General features: G+C 45.2%; 1 pseudogene; it reads left to right on the forward strand.

The window, feature by feature from the left end:
* Window positions 1-3,827: 3,827 nt before the first annotated feature.
* Window positions 3,828-4,491, forward strand: LOC147730945 (programmed cell death protein 6 pseudogene; annotated as a pseudogene).
* Window positions 4,492-6,961: the final 2,470 nt, after the last annotated feature.

A 6,961-nucleotide genomic window follows, 5' to 3' on the forward strand; every position in this document is an offset into this window, starting at 1 on the left:
GAGGAGATAAAGGGATTGCTTCAAGCGACAAAATCAGGGTCCCCTCTAGATCCATGCCCGGCAGCTGTGATTACGTTGGCCCTTAACCCGATAGCCACTTTTTGGCAGTCTTGTTCAATAACATGTTTGCGACTGAAGAGTTTCCGTCTTGCTGGAAACGAGCTTCAATCCTGCCTCTATTAAAAATAACAAATCTGGATACCATGGACCCCAACAACTACCACCCCATAGCAAGACTCCCCCTCCCAGGTAAAATCATAGAAAAGTTGATGAATGTCCAACTTAGCACGTTCTTAACGGCCACCCAGGCGCTAGATCCATCACAACACGGATTCAGAGCCAGCCATAGCACTGAATCAGCGCTAATTAAAGCCACTGAGGGAATCAGAGCAGTAACCAATGCCGGTGGCAGTGCAGCGCTGGTCCTTTTGGACCTCTCTGCGGCCTTCAATACGGTCCACCATGTGATATTGTTGGACCGTTTGGAGGCATGTGGGGTACAAGGGAAAGCACTTAACATCCTAAAAGCTTTCCTTGCCAACATAGTCCAGAGTGTGGCACTCGGTGAACACGAGTCTAAACCTTTCGTTTTACCGTGTGGGGTGCCTCAGGGTTCGTCCCTGAGCCCCACTCTGTTCAATATATATGTTACCTCACTAGCCCCAGTAATTCGAGCATTTGGCTTTGAACTTACTTCTTACGCCGATGACACCCAGATAGTGGTGTCCCTGTTACCAGGCAAAGAAGATGGAGTAGCCAAAAAATTTCAGGACTGTATGTTGGCAGTGGGAAACTGGATGGCTGGAAACTGCCTTAAATTGAACTCAGCAAAAACGGAAGTTATAGTGTTTGGTTCAAACGTTAACTTCTGTAGTCCTAACTGGTGGCCTGAAGGCATGGGTAATGTCCCTAAACCTGTGACCAAGGTTAAGAACCTAGGGGTATTGATTGATGACCAGCTCACCTTTGGACCCCAGGTCAATGCGCTGTCCTCCTCCATCTTTTTCCTGCTCAAGACAATCCGTAGGATCCTCCCCTTCCTTCCAGAAAGCTGTAAGAAAACAGTTGTCACTACGCTGGTTCTATTGAGTCTGGACGATTGTAACAGCTTGTTCCTTAATGCACAACAGGGCATTTTGAACAAAATGCAGGTTCTGCAAAATGCCGCAGCACGCCTTATTACTGGGATTCCTAAGTACGCCTCTGTTACCCAGGAGCTAGCTAAACTTCATTGGCTCCCGGTGCGAAAACGGATCTCGTTTAAAGCTCTTTGCCTGGTATTTAAGGCCTTGCGAGATCTAGGCCCGCCTTTTCTCCAGCGGTACTTTCGTTGGTATCATCCTGCAAGACACCTTAGATCCTCTGATGCAGGGCTGATTGCGGGACCGCAAATTAGGAAAGCATGGTGGGGGGCAGAAGCTTTGTGCTGGGAGCAGCCAAAGCCTGGAACGCCTTGCCCCTGGCTCTCAGAAAAGTGATGGATTTGTTGGCCTTTAGGAGAGGCCTTAAGACCTGGCTGTTTACTCTCTAATCTCTATTTGGTCTGGTTTTGGAGCATTACTTAGCGCCAGGACACCTACGGGGAACAGTGCGCTGTATAAATTTCAAAAATAAATAAGAGCTCAAATACTTTCTTAGATGTGGCACTCTTTGTTTCAAATAACAGAATTGAAAGCAGGCTTTACAGTATGGCTATGGCGTGCAATAGTATATTACATGTCACCAGCGCGCACCAGAGACATCAGATTAATGCTATCCCCTACGGGGAATTTGTACGCGCATGACGCAACAGCAGTATTGAAGGCGAGTTTGTGAGTTGCCTCTACAGCATGGGCGACAGATTCAAGTGCAGGGGTTACAGTCAGAGAACAGTGAACAATGCACTGAACAGGATCTCAAAAGTAGAGAGACAACAGACACTTCAGAATGAAAGCAAGCACGAGGACCCTAACACTAAGCTTGTCATGGACTACAATGTGCTTAGGCTGACACTCACAGAAAGCATGAGGAAACAATGGCACTTACTACATGCTGATAAGACGTTAGAACCTTTAATTTCTTCCAGACCAGAAACGACTTTCCGCAAGGGGAAGAGCCTTAGAAACGTACTTAGCCCTAGTTATCCTAGGATGGGCAACCAGGTACATTGGTTCTCGACTCACTGACTTTGTTTTTTTCAAATGTAGATGGTGCACTGCGTGCAGATGGGGCAATGACAACAAGAAGACATTTTCTGACCCGAATGGCCGATCTTACAAGATAAATACTAACATCAACTGTCAGAACAACTATGGTCTACATTGGCAGCACAATCAGATCTCTGAAAGACCGCATCTTAGAACACATCAGGGCGATTAAACAGGCTGACACCAGGTATCCCGTAGCCATGCACATATTGGAATGTCCTGCTCAGAGTAGCCACAAAAACTTCTCCTTGTACGACTTTGACACCTTACTCAGAGACGTGAGAGGTGGCAATAGGGAATTAACGTTGAGGAGAAGGGAGGCGACTTGGATCATGCTGTTAATAAGTGTGGAAATGGGCCTAAATACAGACCACAAATTACACTACTTTTTGGGGGACAAGCGTTCATGGTCCCCACAGGAGACGCAATGTTACCAAGTTGAAACACTTTCTTTTTACTCAGTACCACAATCTCAATGTGGTCTTCTGACTTTTTTGTGATGTGATCTCGATCTTACTACTACTGTTGAGTTCGAACTGACGTTTTGAAGTCTGCTTGCATACGCTTATGAGCAAACTTACCTAGGACTACACGTCCTAACATGGTTTTGATTTCCTCCGCTCTATAGGCTGTCACTTGGGGAGCTCATGTGTTCACTTACCATCTAGCATGCTCCTTATACCTGTTCTCCTATTCCCTCGGATTTAGGATTCTACAGTCACAACCTCTCTTCTTTATTCTGGAACCGATATGCGTACTCTGGCACCAATGTACTTACTTTGTATGTTTACTTATCTTAAGGTGACCCACAGGATTGTGTATGTAGATATTGTGGGCATACAATATGTGTTATTAAGAGTTATGATAACTATTATTCTGTACCGTTCTACTTAGACGGTTGCAGCACACACTGAACTCAGGAATGCCTTTCCCTTGACTCTCCTTTGATGTTGCCTTATAACTCTACTACTAGAGACCTCCTTTTTTCTTAGATTCAAATATTATATAACTTATTGTTTCAGGTAATTTATATACAATATTACTATGCATTAGCTCATTGAGCATAATGCTGATCAATACCCCATGACCCTTGAGCTCTACATCAACACAGCTCGGGGGCTGATGAATTGCCCACTTTTAACCTCGATTGATAAGCGGGGTACTAAATTTACAGTTCCAAGATGGCCAACGTCTTTGGAGCGGGTACAGTCCTACAGCTATTTCCGCTCCCAGGCATATATAAGCGTGTGATCTCCTGCAGGCCATTAGGTCTCCACCGTACACGCCCGAAGGAGCTCTGTTCATCACAGAGGTAAGCGCAAATACCTAACTGAATGTTCTCCTTCAATTAGCGGTACAGTGCTAATTATGTTAGATACAAGCATCTGAGTTTGGGGACATCTTTTAAATACTCAGGGTTTGTCTACCTGCATGTTCTGATACACTTTCCTTTGATGCTTTTTATTAGGCAAACCTACTGTATTAATACCGTCAAGGATATCGCTGCCGGTTATTTTGTTTAACACAACCGGCATCGAGTGGGTGCAATGCACCACAGATTTTATTTATTCGTGCCTGAATAAACTTGCACTATTACTAAATCCTCGTTTAAGGTATGTGGGACCACATTATCAAATCGACCCCAGCCCGCAGCCGCTGACCAGAGATTCATGTGGAACGTCTTCCAGAGGGTTGATAAAGACCGAGGTGGAGTGATAGAAGAAAATGAACTCCAGCAGGCGCTGTCTAATGGAACGTGGACACCATTTAATCCATCAACAGTCAGATCCATCATAGCCATGTTTGACAGAGAGAACAAGAGAGGCATAAACTTCAGCGAATTCGCCGGAGTGTGGAAATACATCACAGACTGGCAAGGCGTGTTCCGAACATAAGACCGAGATGGCTCAGGAGCGATTGATAAGAACAAACTGACACAAGCACTTACAGGTTTTGGATACCGATTATCAGATCAGTTTTATGATATCTTAATTCGGAAATTTGATAGGCAAGGAAGAACACAAGTTGCCTTTGATGACTTCATTCAGTGCTGCATTGTTTTGCAGAGACTAACTGATGCATTCAGGCGGTATGACACTGATCAAGATGGCTGGATCCAATTGTCCTATGAGCAGTACCTATCGATGGTCTTTAGCGTTGTATGACCTCACCATTAGAAATCTGTAACCAGGAAGGATACAGAGACTTGGATTGCCAAATCGCTTACTTCCTGTCATCTGCTGCACAGGAAACTTGACACAAATGGGCATAACACTCATTTGCTGCATCTCAGAAATTTTTTACAATTCATCTTAATCAGAATCTAACCTGTATACAATTAGAATATTTTTTACTTTGTAATAAATGATAGCCATATTGCACTCAAAGTGCTAAATTTAGACCATGTATTAATTAGTTTAACGTGCCAGAAAACTTTAACAGAAACCTTTCTTTTATTGGTATCCCGCATGGAAAGCCAAACAAAATGCTTAGGGCTCCATTAGGATATCGGGCGGATTGCCTCCACCAGGGTGGCGGTGGCCACCGCCACCCAGACGGAGGCAATTCGCCCGACAACCACTCTTGTTTTCACCTCGGCCTGATTAGGATGGCGGAGGGGACAATGGCGGATGGAAAGACCGTCCGCTGCTTTACCGCCGTGATTGCCTTGCGACCGCGGCGGTAATAGAGTAATATGGTGGCAGTGTCCAATGGACACCGCCAGCCATATTACGATGGCTTAATGTAGGGGCCTTTCCGCGGCGGCAATGCCGCCACGGAAAGGCAGGCGGTGATTGCTGCGGGGGCCCCCTGTGGGCCCCCAGAGTGACGGCCATGGGGGGTGGCACACAGGGGGGTACCTGTGGTACCCCCCTGCATTTGCATAATCACAGCGGCAGGCACCGCGCGGTGCCTGCCGCTTCGATTATGCAAATGCGTGCATTTGTATTTCGCATTGTGGCGGGCGGTGCAGTGAGTACCGCCCTCCACAATGTAAACTTGAGGAATGCGCCTGCCACTGTGGCGGGCGCATCCTAATCCCAATGTCGGGACCCCCGCCCTTTTGGCGGGCGGTCCCGATCTCCGTTAAGGTGGCGGGCGGACTGAGTCAGCCCACCATCCTAATGGGGCCCCTAGTGTTTTAGATATGCCAAACCCCATTGTAGACACCATGCTTGTATTGCTAGCTAAAAAGGGATAGGAACGTCTTAAATGTACAGTACCTACACAATATTTTTAGCATGGTGCCTTACTGTAAAAAATATGTGTAATGTATTCATTTTTATTACCAAGTTCAGAAAAACAAAAACTAAATATTACACACGTTCTCAAAGTATATAGAATATGCCCCCTGCCATTTTTTCTTTGGGTGTATTCTTATATGCAATTAGTCCGTTTTCCTTCTTTTACCCATCCTCAGGGACTCCTCATTGGGAAAGACAACCTGGATACATATACTGTGAATAGGAGGGATTATTTCTTGACACAAGGTATGTGCCGTCTTAACTTTGTGGCTAACATTGGACCCTATTGAATCCCATTCGGGACGGAAATACAACAGGATTTAGGGTTGGTTTCCCGGTCAGATTTGGTCACAGTAGCATGATAAACGTACTTTTACAGGGCTTGTATACTTAGCATCAATTTTCTTTCTTTTTTACCCAAGCTCTTTTCCCCTAGGATCTTCACGCATTGAGTATAGGTATTTTCTTTTTTATGACATACCTTCGGGTACCAGGCAACATTAAGGGGTTGTCTTTATGTTAAATTCACCTTAGCAAAGTCACTGTTGCCTGTTTAGGTTCATATGTCACAACTGGACTCGCAAGGAACAAGCATGCCGTACCTCTCAACACCGCTGTACATACCATAAGCGCGAGGAAACACGTGTTGGCTATGGCTGTTGGGAATAAACTGAAGGGCATGTTCCAGCACAGACTCAAGCTTTTGTCACACTGCTATAGATATAATTGATACACTGTTAGCGTGTGCAGGGGGCTGTTACTGTTATTCTGTTTTACCAGTGGATAGCCACACGTTGGGGAGGAGGGTGGCTCACCCTACACTTATGCACCGGAAGCCTCACTCAGTACTAGAGTATACTTCCCTGCGTATTGCACCAATACCCTATAGAACCACCTACCAAGCAGTGTCAGGTTGGGACAAATGCTTGGCTCTATGCTTCACGAACATTCACCAAACTGGTTAATCGGTGTTGTAAGAAATGGTAATATTGCAGGGGGGCAAACACTTCAGATAATTTGCTTGACACATAGCCTACTGTGTTCCAGTTTTAAAGGTCAGAATCTTACCCTTCACACATTTTTTTTGACAATAGGAAATTATAAAAGTTCTGGAGTGAATGAGGCACTTGGTGTGGAAGAAGGGAGTCCAGATTCCGATCCAGTTTAATGGACTAAGCGTACAATGTAAGATCATCTGCAAGGATAAGAAGATCAGAGCTGAAGTATAGGTATTATTGTGGGTTGGACCTGTGTAATGCTTAACTTGTGCCGGAGGTCGCAGGTGGGGCCCACTGGCACTCATGTTTGGGTTCCAGCACTTATTTATATCAGCAGATTTTGATACATAGCAAGAGAGAAAAAACAAGACCAAAGGGGAAGGAAGAGGGAAGAGAAAAATGGAAAAACAGTGAATGGTGAAAGTAGGAACGAAAAAGAACCTGCAAGAGTGGGATAAAGTGTCTGATGAGGGATTAAAGAGGTATGAAGATGGAATCAAGACTACAGAGCTTTGGGTTTTAGCACTCCAAC

This window comes from Lissotriton vulgaris, chromosome 2_1, assembly GCF_964263255.1.
Source record: "Lissotriton vulgaris chromosome 2_1, aLisVul1.2, whole genome shotgun sequence".
Taxonomy (NCBI): Eukaryota; Metazoa; Chordata; class Amphibia; order Caudata; family Salamandridae; genus Lissotriton; species Lissotriton vulgaris.